Source organism: Sturnus vulgaris, chromosome 1 (genome assembly GCF_052056855.1).
Source record: "Sturnus vulgaris isolate bStuVul1 chromosome 1, bStuVul1.hap1, whole genome shotgun sequence".
Lineage (NCBI taxonomy): Eukaryota > Metazoa > Chordata > Aves > Passeriformes > Sturnidae > Sturnus > Sturnus vulgaris.
In genome coordinates, this window is record NC_142243.1 from 36,837,574 (window position 1) to 36,860,301 (window position 22,728).

Below are 22,728 nucleotides of genomic sequence, written 5' to 3' on the forward strand. Positions count from 1 at the left end.
ATGCCTAGTCAAAAACACCTCACCACTTGACTTCTCTACTAACAAGCCTCTATTCCACAGGTATCAGGTACTTTTCAGATACTGGCTGATTATTACTCAACTTTCACTGAAACTACTGATTTATCATCATTGCCTTGAAAGCAGATATCCTGCTACACAAAGAGACAAACCAAACTTTGAAATGTTTTGATAAACTTGTTCTAAGGCAGTTGGAATTTACAGAAAGCAAAACCGTGCATACAGTTTTTGAGATTTTGGAGGTTATGCCCCTAGTATAACCTTTTGACTCCAAATTCCCTCCAATTTAATATAAGTATTAAAACTCAAAGGCTGATGAACTGATAGTTGTCAGTTGTGCCATTGCACAGATACATGCACAGTTATTAACTATGTCAAATGCAGATTTACTGAGACAGTAAGTAAACTACTAATGGCAAGGATATAGGTGACTTGGGTGCTAATAAATTTGTGTATCATGGATGATTAAACTTGGAGTGGAAGGAGGATGATATGTTGGAACAATATGTTCCATAGCTATTAGCAATTTTGTACTTATTGATGATGATGAAACTGTGGCTGGTGTAGCTGCAATCACGATGTGTTTCTGTAAACTGAGGCCAGAGGAAGTGTTTTAACCAACGAGGCACCAGGCAAAAAGCCTCAACCTGCATTATAAATTGGGCAAAGTACAAGTTCAGTGAGCTTGCAGAGGCTCTGGCTGATACAGACACTAACTTTGTGGAGCTTAATGACTTCTTTATTGTCTAGTTATAACATGGAGTTTTACTACCATGCCAAACTGCTCCAGCATAATTCATTCAAGGCAAAGAGAGATGATGTTTCAAAGAAAAAAATTGAAGTTACACAGATAAAAGTCAGAAAATGCACACACCTAACTCCTGTCACCTTGTGAAATCCTAGTTCTGCATGCATATCTCCTTTATCTCTGATTTCTATCAAAAATATGAAAAATTTTAACACTAACTTCCATTAAAATATGCATCACAAAACATAGCAGATGCATGCAGACAATTAACATACTGTATTAACTTGTGGATTTTTTATTCTTTATTGAATCCTCTGTATTGCATTCACTTTATTTTGCATTTTCTTTGTTTTCCTTTCACTATGATAAAACCAATTTGGTTTTACTAATGTTATTCTAAATGCTTTCAATTGGATCAATTCATTTATCATTGGGGTGAAGAACTGAGGAGGGGTCATCATGAACCTTAGCTGGTGAAGTCAATTTTCTGCTAGACTGAATCGAAAGAGCAGCACTGCATCTGTTTGTATTGTTCTGTATCAGTAAATGAAACTTTCCTGTTTTCCTTTTTTTTCTTTTTCTTAATTTTTTTTTATTTTATTTTTTTTTTTTGCCACAAAAGCTTGGTATTTGCAAAAGCTGTAAGACTGTGGAGACCATAATCTGAAATCATGAGAGCCACAATTTTTATGACTACAATCTTCTTTTCCTGGTGTTCAGGCAGTGGTTTTGGGGTGAATTGCGCTGCATGCGTTCTGATGAGACATTTACAATCTCCTTTATGCAAATTACCCCAGCAGCTGTTTAAGAGCTGTGGTTGTCAGACCAGCAAGGAGAATGTGATTTGGTATGTCACAAATGGGGCAGGGCTTTATTAGGCTCTGCTACAAAGTTTTAGCAGATGCCTTAGCACAGATTCAGTGTGATCTTGTAACCCCATTATAACTTTATTGTTTATGGAAAAGAAAACACAAAAAGCTACCAAATACTATAGGGATTCTTGGAAATAAGCACTTCACACTGCCTATTTCTGAATTAAGTGCAAATAATAAACGTAATCTTACCATTTAGAGAGGAAAAGCTACAGTTTTCCCCAAAGAAATCATATGCAACTGAAGGAGTTTTCCAGGGACAAAAACCAGCAATAAGACCTTTAAGAGACAATTTTACAAATAACCAATGAAGATAGTTTTTTTCTTTAAAAATGACTCATCAATAAGCAAATACTACCAACAACATATAAAAACCTTAGGAGCCCTTGATAAAACTGCCTATTGAAAATGCTGTATCTGGATTAACACTGGACGTTTCAGTGTTAGGAGACAGATTAAAGATCCACAGAGGATTCTTGTAGGCCTGAAAGACAGACACATCTCCTTTACTTGACTCCCTGTTATTATGAGTTAATGTATTAAAGGTTTGCTTTTATTAAGATTCACCTTGAACAGATGTTTCTTGTTCTTATGCTTGTCATCACAGCTCCAGAACCTTGCTTCCACAACAGACAGGAAGAACTACAATCCCCTTGAAGCTTGCTGATAATAGCATAAATTTAAGGCCATTTTGGATCATTTTGATTTTGACAACATTGCTCAACTTTAGCTCACTCCCTTTGTTATCCCATGTTTATTCCCTGACACACTTCTATTGACCAGATGTTGACCTCCTCAACTTCTGTTTGACAAATGATGATGATCTGATTTTCTTTTTAATATGGTTAGCCAAAAATATATATGGCATTTCAGGTGAGGTCTTACTGTTACCTGTACAATAGAACTAACACTTTTATCTCTTCTTGAAACAAAGGTAACCAGATAGCATTTGTCTTTTACACAGCTCATTAATTTGGTGACTCCAAGACGTTTTTCACTTTCATTCTTTTACCAAACTTTTTTGTTAAGTAAAAAACACAATGCCCTTTTCTCCTGCTCTGTTAACCTGTGTTTTAACAGTTTTGCCTCATCTGGCTGGGTGGGCAGACCACTAACATTGCCACCTAGAGACGATTTATTACATAAAACTTGGAGGGGTAACTGTTTTTGAGGATTTTAGCCCCTTCAAAAATTTCTCAGACTACTCCAGTCTTCATTTTTTAAAATGCCAGTAAGCTGCAAATTCTAAGTCCTCAGAATAATAATGTGACCAGTCCTAATTTGATTCTATTCAAGGACAGAGTACTGGTAGAATCTGCTTGTTACACAAATACAAAAAGAAAATACTTCCATAAAAATATATATTTAACCATTTAGTTGTGTCTGTAATTATGACTGCAGTTGACTGCTATTCTTCTAATGAATAGCAGCTTTTCTTTAAAGTCTGAGTTAAGAACAAAGGAGTTCAAAGGAGATGACTTGGAGTGAAGGAACAGTGAAAACAGTTGCTCGTAACAGATCTCGAATTTTGACCTTAAGTACATTATTTGCTACAGAAAATATTATAACATGTATGGCAGGCATAATAAAAAAAATCTTTCCAGCTGCCACCTGCCAATGCTACAGTGGTAATCTACATACTGAGGGAATTAGGGAAAGGATAAAATTTTCTAATAATAATTTCAAGGAAAACCAAAGTGTAGTAAATGTGTTACCCTCAATGTATCTGTGTTGCTTAGGAGAGTATACTACAGTCTTTCAAGATTGAAGGTCCATACTCTGAAAATACAACCTTCAAAAGCCAACTGAAATGTAAAGCAAAGAAAGAACTCGAATCCACTTTGTGTGTGTGCAAACACATAGTGCATAATACCTGAATGCCAAGCAAACACAATCGGTCACAGGGTGATGGTACTACTCACAAGGATTACTAACATAAGCACTGGAATTAAATAATTTTTTCTGAGTGTAGTTATTTCATTAGGAAACTAGAAGTAACTGCCCCAAAGGACCTCAAAACAGTATGATCAAACCCAGAAAAATGCAGCAAGTTTCACTCTTTCATCTGAAAGTATGATCATAATAAGCTTGTTACATTAGGTCAAAACTGTGTGAGGATACAAAAGATCTACTAAATCTCCCCTATAAATTACAACTTAAACATTTTCTTTTCCTCAAAGACAACTTTCTCCCACTCCTCTTGTACATCACCCTCTTCAATTATTTCACTGTTCCCCTAAAAAAGCTGTCTTCTCACTTACACTCAAATTCTTGAATGGTTAGTGCCAGCTTTATACTGAGGGTTTCTATTACTAATTTAGGAACTGTCTAAATTGAAACTGCCCACAATTTCCTGAGAATTCATTCATCATGATTCTTTTCGTTCAACATTTGTCTGAACTTGGCTTGTTACCTTTGTAAATACAGACCATCATAAAAAACTACCATCTTGAAATGAGCATTATAATGAAACACTGTAGCTAGCTTTGAAACCCACTGTATGGAATTCCCAAATCAGTTTTGGCTTTCCAAACAGAGTTGCTTTCTCCTATGCAACATCTCTCCACTTGGAAGCAATGGAACTGGCATGGCACTCTTCTAAGCATGTATTTCAACCTGATGAAAAAAATCTCAGGCTTTCTTCAAGCCTAGTTCAGTAAAGCGAGGCCTTTCCTCATTCACACAGATACCCTCTACTCACTCTCTCCACAAACATGCACCTACCAGCAGCTCTGCCATCCCTCTACCCTTGCTTCTTTAGTAAGACTTGCCTCTTTTGTGTCTTCTGTAATTTCAAATATTCTCTTCTACTCTGAGACCTAGCAACTTGGCTCTGTCCACACATCATGCTCCGTCCTGTCTTCCTTTTGTCTTTTTTTAAAAATACCAAGTTACTGTCAGCTTGAAAACCAGCCTGGCAAGACAGATGGCCAGATATATATCACAAAAGTGAGCCAGAGTCAAATTCAAACTTTTGTTAAAATGAAGAGTAAGGAAGAAGTCAGGTGGTCTGAAATATTTCCATCAGCTTACGTTACAAAGAGTCTACTAGAATGGGAAAGGAAAAGCAGAATAGCCCTGCTCTGCACAATTAGAGGTTCTGCAGGTAGCCTTCCTTGGATCCCTCAGACTAGACATCCCACTGCTTCCCTGCCCACCTCTGGTGAGGTATGGCACTGCTTGGAGCATGAGCAGATCTGCTGGCTACCACTGGTCACAAGGGGCTGGATGAGGAGCTGCTGTCAGACCAGCTGTGTTGGCTCCAACCCCACCAGCCCCAACAGCACCTGACCTGCAATTGCTGAGGTGCTGCCTCTTTGTGGAAAGGTGGTGGTGACACAAATAAGGCCAGAAGGGTCAGGGATGGAACAGCAGCAGGGATGCGTTCCCAGCTGGAAATGCGCATGTTGTCCTCCCCAGCAGTGGCAGGGACTTCAGCTGCAATCTCTGCAATTTCTCTGAAGGTTCTTCTCTGAAGGTTCATTTTGGCTTTATGAGTTAATCACGCCAGGAGAAGTCATTTCAACTCATATGCCTTTAGGAGTAATTATATATTTAAATGATTAAACCAATCAGGAAGAAAACATCTAGTGCAGAATGAAAGCAGTTAACATTGAAATTCTCTTTTTATATTTTTGTATTAGTATCACAAGTTGTTTGTAAATAACTTGCTCATTTTACATATGCAAGGAGTTCTGCCATGCCCTGCAAAAGTAAATTAGATTTTATTGGTGGCCGGGTATTTAATAACTTCTATTTATTTGCTGCAAGAGTGGAGAATTAAGATAGAGTAGTTTATTTCACCAAAAGACTGACAAATGGCTCATTAGACACTTATGGAACTGAAGCTAATTGTACGATTTTTTGTTGTATTAATTGTCACTGCCTGCTTAGCTGGCTAACATTGGTCATCAATACAGAGCTTTTTCCTTTCAATCTCCAAAAGAGGTGTAAAAAAAAAAGGAAGGAATTTTAAAATAAACAGAATAGTATTTATTTCCTAATATAAACAAAAATACTATTTGGATTGGAGGAGCATGAGGGAGGAGTAAGAGAGGATTAATGTGCTGGCTGTTCCCCACTGGGGCCACCAATAACAATCAATTCCAAACAGCAGTCACCTCACATCATCTAACAGCTTGAATCGTCGATATTCAAAGATTCTCTCCCCCCGCCTTTTTTTTGTTCAGATTAAATATCATTTAAATTGCATCCTCTTTTTTTATTTCGTCAGAGACATAAGGTCAGAATTGATTGAATATGTACTACCTGCATATAATGATTTCCAGTTTTTTACAATCATGTGCTAATGCTGCACAGTAATGGCCTATGGATGAAGAGACAGATGTACTACCAGTCATTCGCTACACATTTGCATTAACAAATCATCATTTAATTGAAGCCCATCCAACAAGTTTATGCTACTTAAATAAAGTTCCTTTCCATAAAAGATGCCGCAATGACACATGGTTGTTAACTGCAAGGTAAATAAAAAGTAGTATTTATTTTCTTGTCACTGGTTTGGGTAAGTATTAAAATGTACACTTATTAATTTGTATTTTGCTCAGAAATAAACCACCTGACATCTAACATAGCAATCCAAGCTAGTACTACTATGAGACAAGATAATTCACTTTTAGAAATAATCGTTTTGTAACACCACAATTTCATGCTTTACAGATTTTTATTTCCCCCCAAAATATATAATAGAACATAGTTTATATGAAGGCTATACATGAGTTGTGTGTTAATACTTTTAGGCAAGCTCTAATAACACAAAACTCAAACCCTGCTGCTATCAACATGGGCTACAATTTTTTTTATGTCTCATTGTTGACTACAAACATTGGCACCACACTTAGAAACCTAGTTGCCTCCCTCCACAATTTAGATATTACTGCTTTCTTTTTAATACTGTCTAGGGAACAATTCAGGTAGGTTGTGATGCCCCTACATGTTTCAGATATAGAAAACCACTATCTATTCATTTCTCCTTTCAGAACATGTTGCAAAATATTAAAATCTGAGAAGAAAGCATGTCATAAAATGAGGAACCTATAAAACCAATTTTCTCTCCTTCTAGAGATGGTTTAACAGTACTTTCAGCATATTCAGTTCATAGTACATTTTTGCATCTGCAAAGCAAAAGAAAGATATTTTGATACTGTCTGTTAAACTGACAAACAATACTTCGAAGCTAACATGCTAGGACAAGGAGATATATTTTTAATTGTGTTTTTGGCTTAAATCTACATTTTCTAGAAACCACAATCTTTTAGGATGAAAGCACTATATAAATGAAAGATGGTATTAGTAATAATAGTTGACATCCTTTCCTATGCTGGTATTGGCTTACATCTAAACACATCACTGAAATTTTTTTTACCTAAATACAAAAATAATCATCTATTTCCCTTTCCTGATGATACACTGAAAATAAAATATTTATTAACAAAAAAAAAATTAAAAAAAGAAGTATCTTAGGAAAACTAGAAAATTCATTCTGAGAGTGGGAGAAGGCAGTCTGTTTCTAACCAGAGTAAACAGAATTTAAAGATAAACAGATATGTTTTCCTTCCCTTCAGGAACGTGCAGGGATGTGAGGAGACAGGGGAGTCTCCAGGTTGACCTTTGTTGTTGTTGTTACTGATGAAGGAAAACATATTAAAATTTCACCATACCAAGATAGAAACTACAATGTGGAACTCAGAAATATATCTAAAAGCACACTGCAGCATACAAGAAGAGATAAAACCTAAGATTTATTTCCTCAGACAAGAAACAGTGTACAAAAGCTACAAAATGCAATCCCATACAAAATAAACAGACATAGAAAAAAACCCTACTGTGATTTGCCTGCATGTTCTCCAAGCTTTTTTTATATGCTAACTCAGAACAGTAATTACAGATCTTGCAAGTTGACTTCTGTTTTCCAGAACTATGAGTTGTACGTAAAACATGCCTTTTCATCGAAACAATTACAATTAATCAAAACAGTGAAAGCTAATACTACTCAAGTCCAACCTACTGCTGTGCCCAGCAATATATCAAACTGTCTGTTGTCAAACATACTAAACAAACTTCAACAGAATGTTTTCACTACAAATAAGAGAAAACATGCTTGCTAAGTATTTTTTAGTCAAACTGCAACCTCAGTAATCCATTCTGTCACTGGATTTTAATTTGCAGTAGTCAATCACAGTCTCAGACAGATCCATATTTGACTACAGAGAGGTAACTCACTGGGACTAACAAATGAGTACCTGCAAATGACTACTATAGCCCCAAATTTGCTTAGGGATTTATATCTATGTACTCAGGTTTGTTCCTTACACCATCAGCTTTTTTCAACATGAGATTTTGAAATGAAAGAAAGAAGAAAAATGAAGACCATGTACTACTTTTCACTGCTACTGTCCTAGAAACACACCAGCTTAATAGTACTGGGTTTTCTTCAATGTTCATATTCATTTAAACTATTACAAGCATTTATTGAAATCTTCATGACAAAGAAGCTTCTACCTCAGAATTTGTTTATAAATTAACAAAAGCCTCTCTTCAGAAACTCAAATTCATATTAAACACAGATCTCATCCATGATATATCTCATCCATGACATATTATAAATAGTCAACAAAAATAGATATACTTACACTTCTCATGGCACCTCCCCTGCCCTACCTAGGAGTCATAACTATTTTCTTAATAAAGAAATATGGCATTTGGTATCTGACAGAAAAAAACTGTTTACCAGTGAAGTCAGTCCTTTTTGCAATTGGTAATCAATGCAGAAACTGAAGTTTTATATAAAAGAAGTGATACAGAGGACAGGAATATTGGAGTTTAACAAACAGATCAGGCCTTTATTACCAGCAAGCTCCATTATGGATTTGTGAGCTTTGTAAGCCAAGCTCCCCCAAGTGTAATTAAATTTTTATTTATAATGTGTTTGTGACTGTTAACTTTGTGTTGCCTCTGCTTGTTCCCCCCCCCCAAATCCAACGTGAAATAGTATTCCACATTTACTGCTGCAGAGAGTGGTGCTTTATTCAGTTGCTGATTTCATCTCTAGCCTTATAAGAGATGAGAAGTACAAATAAACATATTGTATATTATTTATACACAAACACCCGTGTCTTTAAGCGTGGATATATACATATACACTCCTGCATGCAGACGCTCTAAGCCAAAACTGAGGACAAAAGAAGTACATGTCAGTTAAAATTGAACACATGTGAGCAAGCATCACTTTTTTTCCTACCAAGAGCACTATTTATCACATATTTATATCGTGGAGAGACATGAAAGCTTCAGTAAGATAGGGCGATGCAGCACTGCAGAGTACATTTTATGCCGCAAGCCATGTCTGAGATTAGTGTAAATGTACCAGGAAAAGGTTCTAAACTCCAACAAAGCTGGCATCCACGCTTTATTTTTTATTTCATTTATGAGGAGGACTTCATGAAAAAGCCCTCTGATTCCAAGAATGTATTTTTTATTTTTTGCATTAACTCTATTTCTGCTTTCATTCAGGTATTACCCTCTGGTACCAATACTTATATAAAAAAAAAGAAGAAGCTTAATATAAGTAACCACAGGAGGATCTCTTCTCCCCTTGAAAAACTGCAAATAAAGATGTCAGCTATTGAGTATATTTGTGGCGTCTCCAGCAGCTGCTGTTAAATACCAGCTGGTCTAGCTGATTAAAATTACCTCCGAGTTGGTATTATAAAGATGCCTGGGCAGCGTTGCTGTATTAATGGATTATTGAGTGAGCGATGAAAACCTTGGCCAGCTGATGCGTTTTATTACAGATAGGCTTTATGATGTGTAATCACTGTAATTTTTATAACTAGAGGAAATGGGAAAAAAAGAAGAACCTTCTTTCTCCCCTTACTCATAGCGAAATCAGTGAAACCAGATTTTTTTTGCCAGTCTGTTACTTAGGAGTTAGCTAAATAATTTGGGTTTTAACAGTTTCTGCATATGTAAGACTTTATCCACACCTACACATAGACAAAGAATGAGAAACTGTGTTCAAGGCTACCCTATGTTTACCTATTTTACATATGCTTTGGTTTACACATTGGATATTTATTTCATCCTTTGACTACCAGGCGAGTGCTGCAACTGGCCATATGAGATAAACCCTTGTGCATTATTTAATGACTGAGCTACATTGCAAACACACCTCATATTCTCCAGGTTCAGCAATTCAGCTGGTGAGGTCTCATGTCTGGTCTCTCCATCTCTCCCCTCCCACATTCTCCTCCCCTTCCAGCAAAACGTTCACACAGTATGTCATTTAACCATCTCTCCAACTTTCTTCCCTCTTACTAAACACATATTTACCATGTTGTCTGGTCTTCTGATGGTAGTTTAGTTTGCTACCAAACTAAATGTGCTAATTATGAAAATCATGTAACTGTTACCAGTTTTTGAGATTTAATAAAATATAAATGACTAGGTACTTGGAAGATTCAGATATACTGGTGAAAAAATTTATTATAGTTGACTTCTGTTGTGAGGTGCTTCAGCATTCAAGCCAAATTCTATTTACTGAAAGCATCTCAAGAGAAAATACTGCAATTTTCTCAGGAATGGACACACACCAAAAGCCAACTAATGATACCTGAAATTTTTCAGTGGAATGGGAACTGTTGAAATGCAAAAAGAGAGCAAAACTAAAAAAGGGTCTTGAGCTCTTAAAACTTCCTTAAGGAAACGTAGTATTGCTCGTCTTTTGCCACAGGAGAAAATGAATATTAACTCTTCCACAAAGTTAAGAAAACAAGTCTCTATAATGTTCATAAAATGATACAAGTTACAAAATTTTATAGGAAGGCCCCTATGAAATAAAGCTGAGTATTATTCCAGCCCATGAAGTATAGAGATAAATTTCTGGGAGTTGCTACTACATCACATACATTTACCTGCAACCTCTATTGAGGATTTTTTACTCGTGCTGGTGTTATATAAAGTCCTGCAGACAGATTATTTAAACCATTTCCTAGAAGAAAAAGCTGCTCTAATTTCAACATTTAATAGATCAAAAGATAAATTAGATCAAAGATGGATCAAAAGATAAATTAAAGCTAATTTAATGAAGAAGTTTATTAAAGGCAAGGATTTTACAATGGACAATTTTTTTTTTATTTAAAGGTGAGCCTTAGATATAAATTTTGGTCCATCCAAGACTAAAATCACCTAGGTGCTCTCCTTCTTTCATTTTCTGAGTAGAATCTAAGCTGTACTATGGTGCAAATGTGCATTTCCAAGTCCAACACCTGATAATCTGAATATGTGATATATACCTCTGATGAATCACCTAGATGTTCTGAAATACTTTTGCACTGCCACGACTAGCTATTGAAATACTGGCACTAGTTGTCTGAAAATAGAGGGAGAAAAGCACATTTCACCAGGTAGATATGCTGTAGATAAAAACGGGCCTTTCCACTCTTTCTAATTTCAACTCTTCTTATAATATTGTATTATCACTGAGGTTGGAAAAGACCTCTAAGATCATCAAGTCCAACCTAGCACGATACATACCTAAGTTCCACACCCCCTTTATATATCTCCAGGGATGGCAACCCCACTACTTCCCTGGGCAGCCTGTTCCCATGTTTGTCAACTCTTCCCATGGAGAAATGTTTTGCAACACAGAATGCTGTTTCTGCAGAACATCTGAGCAGGGGTAAGGCAGATGGGCAAAGCCATTAGGACAGGCCAAGGAGGGATGTGTAAGGTGAAACTACACCAAGCTGTGAGGCTGCACAGCTCCCTGCAGCACTGCTGGGGCACTGCCATCCGGCACCTGCTGTGCCTCCGTCTCGCAGCCCGGGCGCATCCTGCACTCACAAACCTCTTCCAGAAGGGAGCTGCATTTCCACATTGGTTCCAATGAAGAAAATAAAAGGAAATAATAAAATAGTGATGGTTTTGGTTTGGCAAAACCCCCACAGTTCCTATTTTCTCAAACCATGTGACTTTCATCCTTCTGCCGGGAGCCAGCAGTGGGTCCGCAGCTTGCAGCCATGAGAGAAAAACAAACCAGAGAACAGCTGTCTGTCCCAACTCTTTCTGGTTTTTCCAGAAAGAAAAGTGTATGCATTCCATACACTACTCCAAAAGCATTTACGCCTTGGGCACAGCTCAGGTGGGGTTTCCTGGGGTGCTGGCCAGGCTGGGGCTGCTGTTTCCTAAGGAAACTGTTGGTACTCCATGCCTTGCCCCAGCACCACGATGGGGGAATTCAGCTTCTCACAGATCTCCCACGGCATATTTTTCATGCATTTAGTGAATTTCCAACTTGAGCAACACTCACAAAAATAAATGACAAATCCACCCTGAATCTGCAAGGCTTTGTGGGTATTTCTGGGCTAAGGCACCTTTACCATACAGCATGGAGAGATGTCTCTTGGATCTAAGCATGGATGGGAAAAAAACACCTTAGTGTAGAAGAAGACATAGTTATGCTTGAGACATAGTGCTAACACAAAATACTCCAAGTTTCCCACAGAAGGACTACTTGAAGTAGAACTTATATCACTGTCACCCATTGGGATCCACACCAAGACAGCCAACTGGAAGCAATGAAAAAGTAAATTATCGTGTCTGAGAAGAAAAAATTAAAGGAAGACAATCCTCTAAAAGCTGAAATGATTACAATATGTCAAACAAGTATCTTTGCATTTGTGGTAAATATATACACATTGATAGGCCCTGAATTAATGGTCAATTTAACACGCGTGCTAAATTCTACGCAAAACAAGATTCTTAATTCACTTGGGTTAATAAACATAAAATTCTGATAATTACAGATACAATAATGTCGTATGAGCACTTTAAACATATGCTGTGGGAATTAAATCCTGGCTATTCCTGCCCACTAAGGACCAGTTTTTAATCTTCGATGCATGATATGTAGTAATGGATTTTACGAGTTGACTTTTTTAGATTTGATGATCAGGTTAATGAAATTTATAATGATATTTTTCACACCAAGTTCAAAATAGTAGTTAACTCCTTGGCAGAGGAATTCAGATTGGACATGTAATGGATGTACCAGCAACTGCTGATGTGAAAGGATTAATCATCATTTTAGACTTTTATTAAATTAGATAAAATGGGATAGGCATGAATCAGAATATATAGCAATTAATCACTGGACTTTATTGAGTCTTTTAAAAATCTTATTTGCTCCTGAGTTGACAACTAATCTAGGCCATTCTGTACCAGTTTGACAAACTCTCCAGATAATGACTGTGACTAGAACATTAATAATATCATCATTTAGCAAAAAATATTTATTCTCTATGTAAACTATTTTTTTTAAACATTTGTGGGTGTTGAAGGTAATATTAGTCACATCACGGCATTTCAATTCAGCTCATCTTTTGCTATTGAAATATTTTGCTTTTATAAATTTGCTTGGTTTTTTGAAATTTAGGTAATGGATAGACCAGTATGTACAGATGACCAAAGTTTTTGCTATATCCAACTAGCACTTAATGTAAACTGTTATAGCTATACACACTGGAATTGCTAGAAAATAAAAATTACTAAACTTTTGAAGTTTATTTATTGATTACTGAGAACCACCCCAGTTAAATTACCATAAACCTCAACATCACAACAACTACTAATCCAGCTAATAGGAATTAAGGGAGATGGAAGATACATAATAAGCATCTGGGGGATATGGAATTTATCCCATGAGTGTAGTAAAGATCTCATAATTTAAGAGTGCCAAAACCCAAGTGCATCATGAAGGCCTTTCCTCACAAGTGACATTAATTGCATATCCCACAGATGCTTATTACATATTCTATTTATACCTCTGAGAAGAAAAATATTCGTTTAAAGTTTAAAGGTTTAGTACTGCTTAAACACAATGTAACACAGCTGTCTCATGATGTCACAGGGAATATCAAAGGCTGCAGCACAGAGTCATAATGTAAGAAATAGTTTAGACAGAAGATAAATCAGGGAATGTGTTTCAGCATGAGAGCCCCAGAGCTCAAATGTACATTAAAGCAGGATGTATAACTACGTACTTCAGTTGGATTTGGGATTACACCATCAAAAAGGTTTTTCTGATTACAACTACTGAAGTAAGAAAAAGGAGAATTAAATCTATTTCAATTATTTTAAGCAGTTTTTCAATAAGTAGCATGTCAAACCATTAATACTAATACATGAATTGCTAAAGTCAAAGATGCCATTATCTTTTCTACTGCTCAGTCAATACAAATATAACCATCATCATTAATGTTTCTAGATATTAAGCACATTATTATGTTGTAAGTTTTCTGTGAGGATTATTTTCTTCTGCTGACATTACTCTTTTGTGATTTCTCTCATAGATAAGTAAGACAATGAGAATTCTTTGATTTAAAATATCCCATATACTTCTAGCCAGGTGTATTTCCATTAGTAAAAAATCCCCTGAACCTGATAGTAGTTTTTGCCTGTCATTCCTACATGTACTTGTTAGAAACAGAATAAACTTCAAGGCCCAAGCTTAGACCCTAATAGCTCACACAACATTCACTGATGTATGCTGTGAACAACTAAAGACTTTGTTTAGATGTGTGGAATTCTGAGTTAAACACTGTAAAGATATTTCATAAAATACAACATGTTACAAAGTTCTTCTGCTACACTGCACATGTGTATAGATTTATCCAAAGTATGAAAATATTTTTTACTAACTTCTCCACTTCTGTGAATAAAAACATGGTAGCTTTACTGGTAGGAGTAACAAGCAGTCAGAAGCTGCAGGAGCTTCATTATCTTATATTTTCTGTACTATATTATCTTGTGAGCTTAAAACCCAGAAAAAATGAAATTTCTTTTCTCTCTCCCCTTTCTCAATATCAAGAGCAAAAGATATTGCTTCTGTGGCATTCAAAGATCATTGTATTGGACATTTTTCAGACAAAAAAGTGTACAAAAGGTAATCAAAGGAAATATGCTAACCACGGTCCTAATCTCAAATAAGGTGATAAGAAGTAAAGAAAAGCAGATCATTAAAAGTGACAGATGACAGTATAAAGGTATATGAAAGGCAATGCTCCCTCATGAACTTCCCAAGCTGATGTAATATTGGGTGATGCCATTTTGCTTCTCTGAAATTTGGGAAGAATTGCTGTTCTGCTAACAATACATTCCATAGTGAACAACAAAGTGTAGATGCATCCACAGCCTTCTTTTCTTAGAAACAGTGCTATCTGGAAGTTCAAGGCAGTCTTCACTGGCAGTCAATACCAAGCTGCAAATGCTATGCTGAGAGTGTTTTCAGAGAAAGAATACAGAAGGGCAGCACCCTTGGCTTTCTGTAAAGATTCAAGTACGACTCGTTCATTGATTTCAAAATATGTATTGGAGAAAAGCTCCTACTCTTGTCTGCTTTTGTTCTTTTTCACTAGACAACTCTATTTTGTAATGCTGTGCACTGATTTTCTATTCTTGCCAAAATCTGTGGAGTCTTCCTGCTAAGTTATGTACCTTAACCCTTTAGGGCCTCTTGCTATTACATTCAGTATGAGGTGTGATGAAATATTCTCCCCATTTTTACAGCATTAGTTTGGCGAAATAATTCTATTCTTAGAAATATTTCTCAAACATAATTTTTCATGCTTTACCTAGACTAAAATATTGTGAATTCATACAATATGCAAAAGTTACACAAAATTGTGCAACCTAATTAACAGCACTACTCTTCAGAAACCTATTCCTGTGACCTGCGTTAATGGATTTTATTCTTCGGATATGGATGGCTTGCTTTAATATTTCATAGGGTACTTTTAAAAATTCTTGCTCAAAACCACATCAGAACCAGAAAAGATACTCAAGGCATGCACCTATTTGGAACAAGGATTTTTTTTTTACTGATGAGGCTTCTACGACTCTAACAAGATGTTGGAAAGAGGTTCACAAGGTCACAGAGAACTACTATCCAGCTCACCCATTTTAAAAATTAGGACAGACTGTTGCATTATTTTCAGGGCAGGATCTTTTACTGTTGCATGGACTTCCAACTCTGTTATGTATCTTTCTAACTCAAGAACTCCCAATAAAACAACTGCCAGAGAAAATTCAGAACACATAAGGGGAATTTTATAGGTCATCTGTAGGATTCCCCCCCACCTTTTCCCCCTCCCTTGCCCAAACCTCTCATCTCAGTCTGTAACACCTGGTTAGACTGAAGGGCAGGGAGAGCACTGTCCATAGGGGTAGAAATGGCTATCCAAGAGCTAATTTTGGTATCTGGAGTGGAAGCAGAGTGACTTGACTACCTGGTTAATTATTCCTTTGGTGGGGAGAAAACCCAAAAAGGAAGTATTCTTCCCAATGCTGACATACACTGCCTTTCATTTTCCCAATTAACTGCATTCTACTGGGCAATCAGATGCTTTTACAGAAAATGCAGACTGGTCATATTCCTACAGAATTACTATTTCACTAATTTTCAACAACATTTTTTTCATTAGTGATGAATTGTGGTTTCAGGATATAATTTTCTGCTAAAATGAAGAACTCAGATGAAAATGACCCTGAAGAGCCAAACGACTAATGTGTCCTCCTGGTCTAAGGGAGACTCAGACTGAAGACTGTGCTATCCCTAAAGCTGACATCCTACACCTCAAGGCAGCTCACTACCAATTGCTTTTTTCTCAAATGCAATTCCTTGCCATCCTTCTCCCCCCATAAAAGTCCAAAATGGCCTAGTTTGTTCTGACATGGAATAATGACAAAGTGTTAAAACCTTAGGTTAAAATGAGATTTACCTCTGCTTCCAACAGGCCAACATTATGCATTTAAGTATTTCATGCTGATCTGTTTAAAGATTTCAAACAAAATTTTCTTAGCTGCATTACCCACTAGATCCCAGTTTGGTATAGCTTCTAAATTTTACAATTTGTGCATTAAATTGTGTTACTATCCCTTACTCTTGGTCTAGTTGGATTCTAGCAGAGGGTCTGCTTTGTGTGGCTCTTTTTTAAGTGCATCAAGATGACACAAAAGATTTTGAGATGTTTCTATTAGCCTTCAGACAACTATTGGATATTGACTTTTATCTAGAGGACTGATGACAAGATGATCTTTCCCTGCTGGATGGTATACATATTTCTCTTCAATACCTCATTTTAATTTCTGAAGGTACATATTCACAGGAAAATTAAGGAGTTGCTAGTCACATGTGACTGCATGACCATCCTAAATTGATTCATATAGACTTGGTAAGAATAAGCAGTGAAGAAGAAGCACTGGTTAACCAAAATATGAATTATCCACAGGACTGGATTCTACAGGAAATGTCTTGGTTACTAATAAATGCTTAAGTCCAAAGTGCTGCATTTTGCCTTCTAACATCATGTCAGCATGGGCATGTTAGCACAGTTTCATTTTTTAGGCATATGCTGAGATAGTTACTTTCTGCAACAGTTCCTTGACCTACTTATTGCCTTTTTTGTACCAATTTCCAAGATGAGTTTTCTAGACTAAATTCCATGTCATTGAAAGAAACAAAATGATGCACTAAATAAAACAGTACCTGGTTAACCTGAACAGCTGATGTGATTTAAGTATAAATAAAGTAAAGAGGAGGTAAACACTTGATATATGGCACCTTAAATTCCTTACTGGAGTAGAACTTCTCTCTACATTGTTCTGCTTTTATAGTCAACAGCGACTATCTATCTAAGTAAAAATTAAAAAAGAAAGACAAAGAGCCTTCCAAGCACTTGTCTATATTCCTACTAAATTCCTCATAAGTTTAAGAAGATACTAATTGTATTAAAATCCAGTGGTCTCTAAGCCAATTTATGTTTAATGCTACCAGCCTTTTTTCTTTTCAGGGTATGCAACAAAAGTCAAAATGGACGCTTTCTTGCTTGTTTCCTTCCCAGATAAAGATAACTCCTGTACTTCATATGGAAAGCACATCACCTGCATCAAGAAGCAACAAAATGACAAATCTGCATTCCATCCTCACAGACATCCAGTACTACTCATTATCCTCTCAGCACATAATTATGCAGCAGGAGAGTAAAACTCTGACAAACACTTTTGACACCTCAACCAATCCTTCATTCTGTTTATAGAGTGGTCTTTTACATTATTTACATGTTAAAATCTTAAAGTCAGAGGTAAAACTAAAATACTATTTGTAACAGTTGTGAAAAAGGATAAAATCTCAAGTTCATCATACTGTAATTTTTTACCTAATACACAATGAGAAGCAGCACAAAATGAAATACACTTTTTTTTTTAATAAGTGAACTAGAAAGCTTTTTGAGGAACTCAACAACAAGGAACACATATCTATCATTTAAGAACATGAAAGGGTGAGTAGCCTTACTACAAAACAGAAGAAAAGCAGCTTTCATTATTATACAGGATTTGCTTGCTGCCAGAGGTAAGACACCTACTCTGATCTTCAAGAATTGTCCTCAAGAATTTATTTACAAAGAGGAAGCAATTTGAATTAGTAAACCATAGCAGTACAATTGGTAGGGCAGCTGAGGCAATCCCTGTCTCCATCAAAACATATGGTAGCTTTCTAAAGTGGCTTCAGATGTGTCCTTCAGTCACATAACTTAGAAATTAGAAAGGCTTCCTCTTACAGTACTTTTATTCACTATGCAACATAGAATTCATTGTAACAGCTTCAGATGCCTGAGTCAGTCCCCAAATGCTCTATCTAAAAACCCAGTAGAATGCACCTTGCAATTTGTGGGACCAACAGTGGACACATTTCTTAGAAAGGCCTGGTCATCTGGCACTAAATCCTCAACAAATCCTCTACTGAGAGATAAGGTGGGATTTATCGTCCATCAAAAATCTGTTTTATATATAATGCTTTGTTTAATTCAAAGAGAAAATAGGCTCTGGAAATCAACAGCAGTTCCAGATACTAAATTAATGATTAATTTGGTCCTGGACATTCAAATGAGAATTATTGCTTTGTTCAGAAAGGCTTTGTATTTGTCTTACCCATTTCTAGATACTCACTGCCAGATATTTCCCTTTTAACAGCAAGGCCAGATTTTGGTGGTTCCTCTACTACATGCACAATAGCTCAAAGTTGCTTTCATTGTAATTGCTGTCCAATTGATTGATGACACTGGATTAAAAGCTATAGAGGAAATGTAATGGGTTTGGACCATGTCATATATTATCTCATTTTCTTTTGGTATGAGAATCCAAAATAAACTCAGGCATCTTGCATGATCTGAAAAGTTCTCAAGAGTGATCTTTGATCTACTTTTTCTGTAAATCAATGAGATTTCTTATTCTGATAAAGAGTGGGGTTTTTTTCTTTTTCAGATATAGTGAATATAATTTATGTTCCTTTACCACACAAGTAAAATCCTTTAAATTCTCCCTCCACAGACCAATCTGATTACGCAAAAGAACACTGCCTGGTACCATAATGGCACGGGAGAGAAACTAAAACAGGTGGATGCCCCACAGCAGTGCTCACAGCAAAGCAAGTAAGAACAGTAATACTGCAGCAGCACATCTGCTGTTGACTTTACCATAACATAACCTTTCCAATGCTATCTTCAGATCTACACTCGTGTCTAGCTCCCCTGCAACTTAGTTTGCACTCTTCTATATTTCTTTATGTGCTTCCTGAGGTGGGGTTTTCTCCTGAAGAGCTGTGGTAGTGCCAGCCTGCAGCCCCTGGAGGGGCAGTGGGCAGCGTGTCCCTCACTGATGGCTGCAGAGCACAGTGGCAGCAGGAGGCAGAGGCTTTTTATCCTTATGCCTTGTCATTATCTTTCTGTGTATTATTTCTATACATCTGTATATATAGATATATTACAACTGTAAATATACATAACATATATATTTACATGATCTGGCTATACTTCTTGCATGCAGTTTCATGAGAAATTCATTTGGAGCAATATAATTCACCCTCAATACATAAAATAAAGTGGTCATAATATTATATGGGACCTTTACAGTTGATTAATCTTTTCAGTGAAGTATAAAATAAGTTGCCTACTACAAATTCCTTTAAATGGAAGATAATGCCCTAAAATACAGGTATATGAAGACTTTCCTCAAACCCCATCCTTTCTCAAGCTGAGAGCCTAACCTGATAATTTGCCCCTGCAAACACTGGCCACTGCAGACTACACAGTATTGTTTTGCAATATTTTGTATTTTATTGTGAATTAGATGTTAAGGGTCAAAGAAATTAAGATCAGAGTACCAATTAATCTAGGACATCAATCATTGTTAACTTTTCTAATTTTAAAATTAACCTGAATATTCAATCTGTCAACCCTTTGGAATATCCAATCTTTATGTTCAATCCTAGCAATTTTTTCTTTTTGTTTAAAGAAAGGTTTATTATCAGGAAGTATGTCACTGAACCATTAATGTAATCAATTCCATTTTATTTTAAAACCATTCTTGTACTTGACTTTACAAAATTAGATATGATTAGATAATTATTATAGTTTGGTTAGACTATTCACAGTACTACCAGTAAAGTGAAACAATGTTATTCTGCAAAACCTTATCTTGGGGTCCAGGCTAGAGACATGGCAAGAAAACTGAGGAATGATAAGGCACAAACCCTTTATCTCTGTATTGCTGGTTCCATTTCAGCTGATATTAATAGCAGCTGAATAATTATCACAGGGACAAGCAGTGCTGACTGCAAGTGAATGAAAGTGCAGTCTCAAAATTTCCAGATACAGAAATTCCTGTGCTAAGGCTGCTGCTGTCTGTGACACCAACTTGAACTTCCAGAGCATGGAAGAATGCCATAGCCAGGACCAGTACACCTTGCTGTACCTAACTGGGTTCTCTTCCCAGTCAGCAATGGAATGAGACAGCCAGGGAATGTGAAGTCTGTTCAATGCTGTGCTCTAGAAGAGAAGGCAATTTACTGCTTTGAGCTAAAAACCTCAAAACTGGGCAGCAACCAAAATTAATGACTTGTACCTCACATACTGAAATGCTAGTTAAACTTGGTCTTGTAAGCAGGTAAGCATAATTTCAGGAAGTATATAATCACATTTTATTGTAAAGGATGGTTTCTGAATATGGAAATGTACAACCAGCTGGGGTACCTGACTTCCCAGCAGATCAAATCATGCTAGTGTTTGAAAAATAAAAAGAAGCATTGGAAAACATCAAAGCATGGAATCAACTGTATGAAAATCCAAAGAATTGTTTTTGCTTTGCCCCAGAAGGTTATAGAAAGATGCAAAGTATAAAATGCCGAATTTTAAAATAAGTGAACTTTATAACTTGTGCAAGTTAGGCTAGACTGCTACTAAATACAGGCCTTTCAGGTTGATCCTGTTCTCTAGGAACACCATCATATCTTTTGAGCAAAGTTCCCAGTCTTCCTTCTACCATTTGTTTATTTTTTGAGTGGTATCAAGGCTGACAGATGACTACTTATTGTTGGCAAATCTTCAGCAAAATAATAAACTTCAACAAAAAACTCAAATGAATTCTGCAGTTTGGTTAGGTTAAGAAATTATTGATAAGCTATGTTTAAGAAATGCTGTTTCTAGTTCAAGAAATGTTAAATACAGGAAAAGATACAGTGTCTCAGACTGTCAGTTGGCTCACTACTGGAAATCAATACTCTGAAGAGTTCAGACATCATTAAAGGTGAGAATAATACAACACAGTCATGCTCCTTTCCCCTTCTTTTTCTCCTGTCTATATCAAATCAGAAATCAGGGAAGAATATGACCTCACAGGTAACCTACTTTCCCCTTCTGCCAATGCAGACTCTGTCTGCATGATACCACCCATTTCTGAGAGCTTCTCAAAGCCTGTTTTTAAAACATTCTGATGGTTTTTCCTTTGTTAATTTTGATATATTATTTTACAGTCTAACAGCTCCCTGTAAGGTTTTCCTGATAGTCAGCCTGAAGCTCTCTCTCATAATTCATTCTCTTAACTGTAAATTTCTTTATTCAGATTCAGTTCTATTTATGCCACACCAGACTGAATCATTCTTCTGTTATTATAATATTACATTTAGAGCTAAAATATAATTTTTTCTTCCAATTATTTATCTTACTGAAAGGCAAAATCTTAAACCGATGTGAATACCTACATTACAAGTTATTTTTGCCCCAAAATATCTGTTTGCAAATTTCTGAAGTTTAATTTATTTTATTCTCTCTTTGTTTTCATAAGTCTTCATAAATGAAACAGTGTATTTTTGCTTTCCTTGATATTTATACAGCCTACTTATTCATTACTACCCCTGAAGTTTATTAGGGATGCCTGCTTTTTCTTCTAGACTACTAAAGATATTAAGAAAACACACTATGCAAAAAATATTGCAATAGGACAATCTGTCCTCTTTGTAATTTTAATACCTTGACTTTATTTGGCTTATTTTTCCTCCCTTATAGGTAACTCATACCTATAAAGTGTATTTAAGTAAGATTTGTAGAATTACATTTACCATCCTTATATAAGTTATTAGTAAGTAGCTCAACTCTTCTTTTGGGAGTATATTATGTTGCAGCACTTTTTCATTTTACAGTAACATCAAATTAGACTTTAGTGTTAAGTATTGCAGTTAGGACCTCACATTTACAGAGTCACCTTTTCCTTCCCTTTCTCTATTTTCTATTGACTTGCTAAAATCCACAATTGCATTTGGAAATTCACACCTATACTTTTTTTTTCATTTAAGGCAAAGCCAATCTTACTTTAAATCGCTGCAAAAAAAAATTAAAAAGTGTCATTTTCTCTGTCCCTGCAACAGCACATATGGCTTGCCAAATCCTTAAGGAATGATGAAAATGTCTAGAATTCCAGGCAATAAAGGCAAGATTCTTCTTCAAAACAATGGTCATTTCACCATTACTCATGGTTCACACCAATTGCACACTCTGTGTTGACCCAGACTGACTACAAAGGCCATAAATAGTTTGGATTCAGCACTGCACAAACACATGGATAAGGCCACATCCAAAGCCACACCTGGCCCAACAAGCCCCCCTGGAATGGGGGTATACAGTTCACAAACAGCTGACTGGATATGAAGCAGCTTCATGGAAAAGGGAATACCTGGGCTGA

General features: G+C 36.2%; 1 protein-coding gene across 5 annotated transcripts in view; it reads right to left on the reverse strand.

The window, feature by feature from the left end:
- TBC1D5 (TBC1 domain family member 5) overlaps positions 1 to 22,728 on the reverse strand; it is a 313,398-nt gene that overhangs the window by 96,010 nt on the left and 194,660 nt on the right. The gene's annotated exons all lie outside the window — the stretch shown is intronic.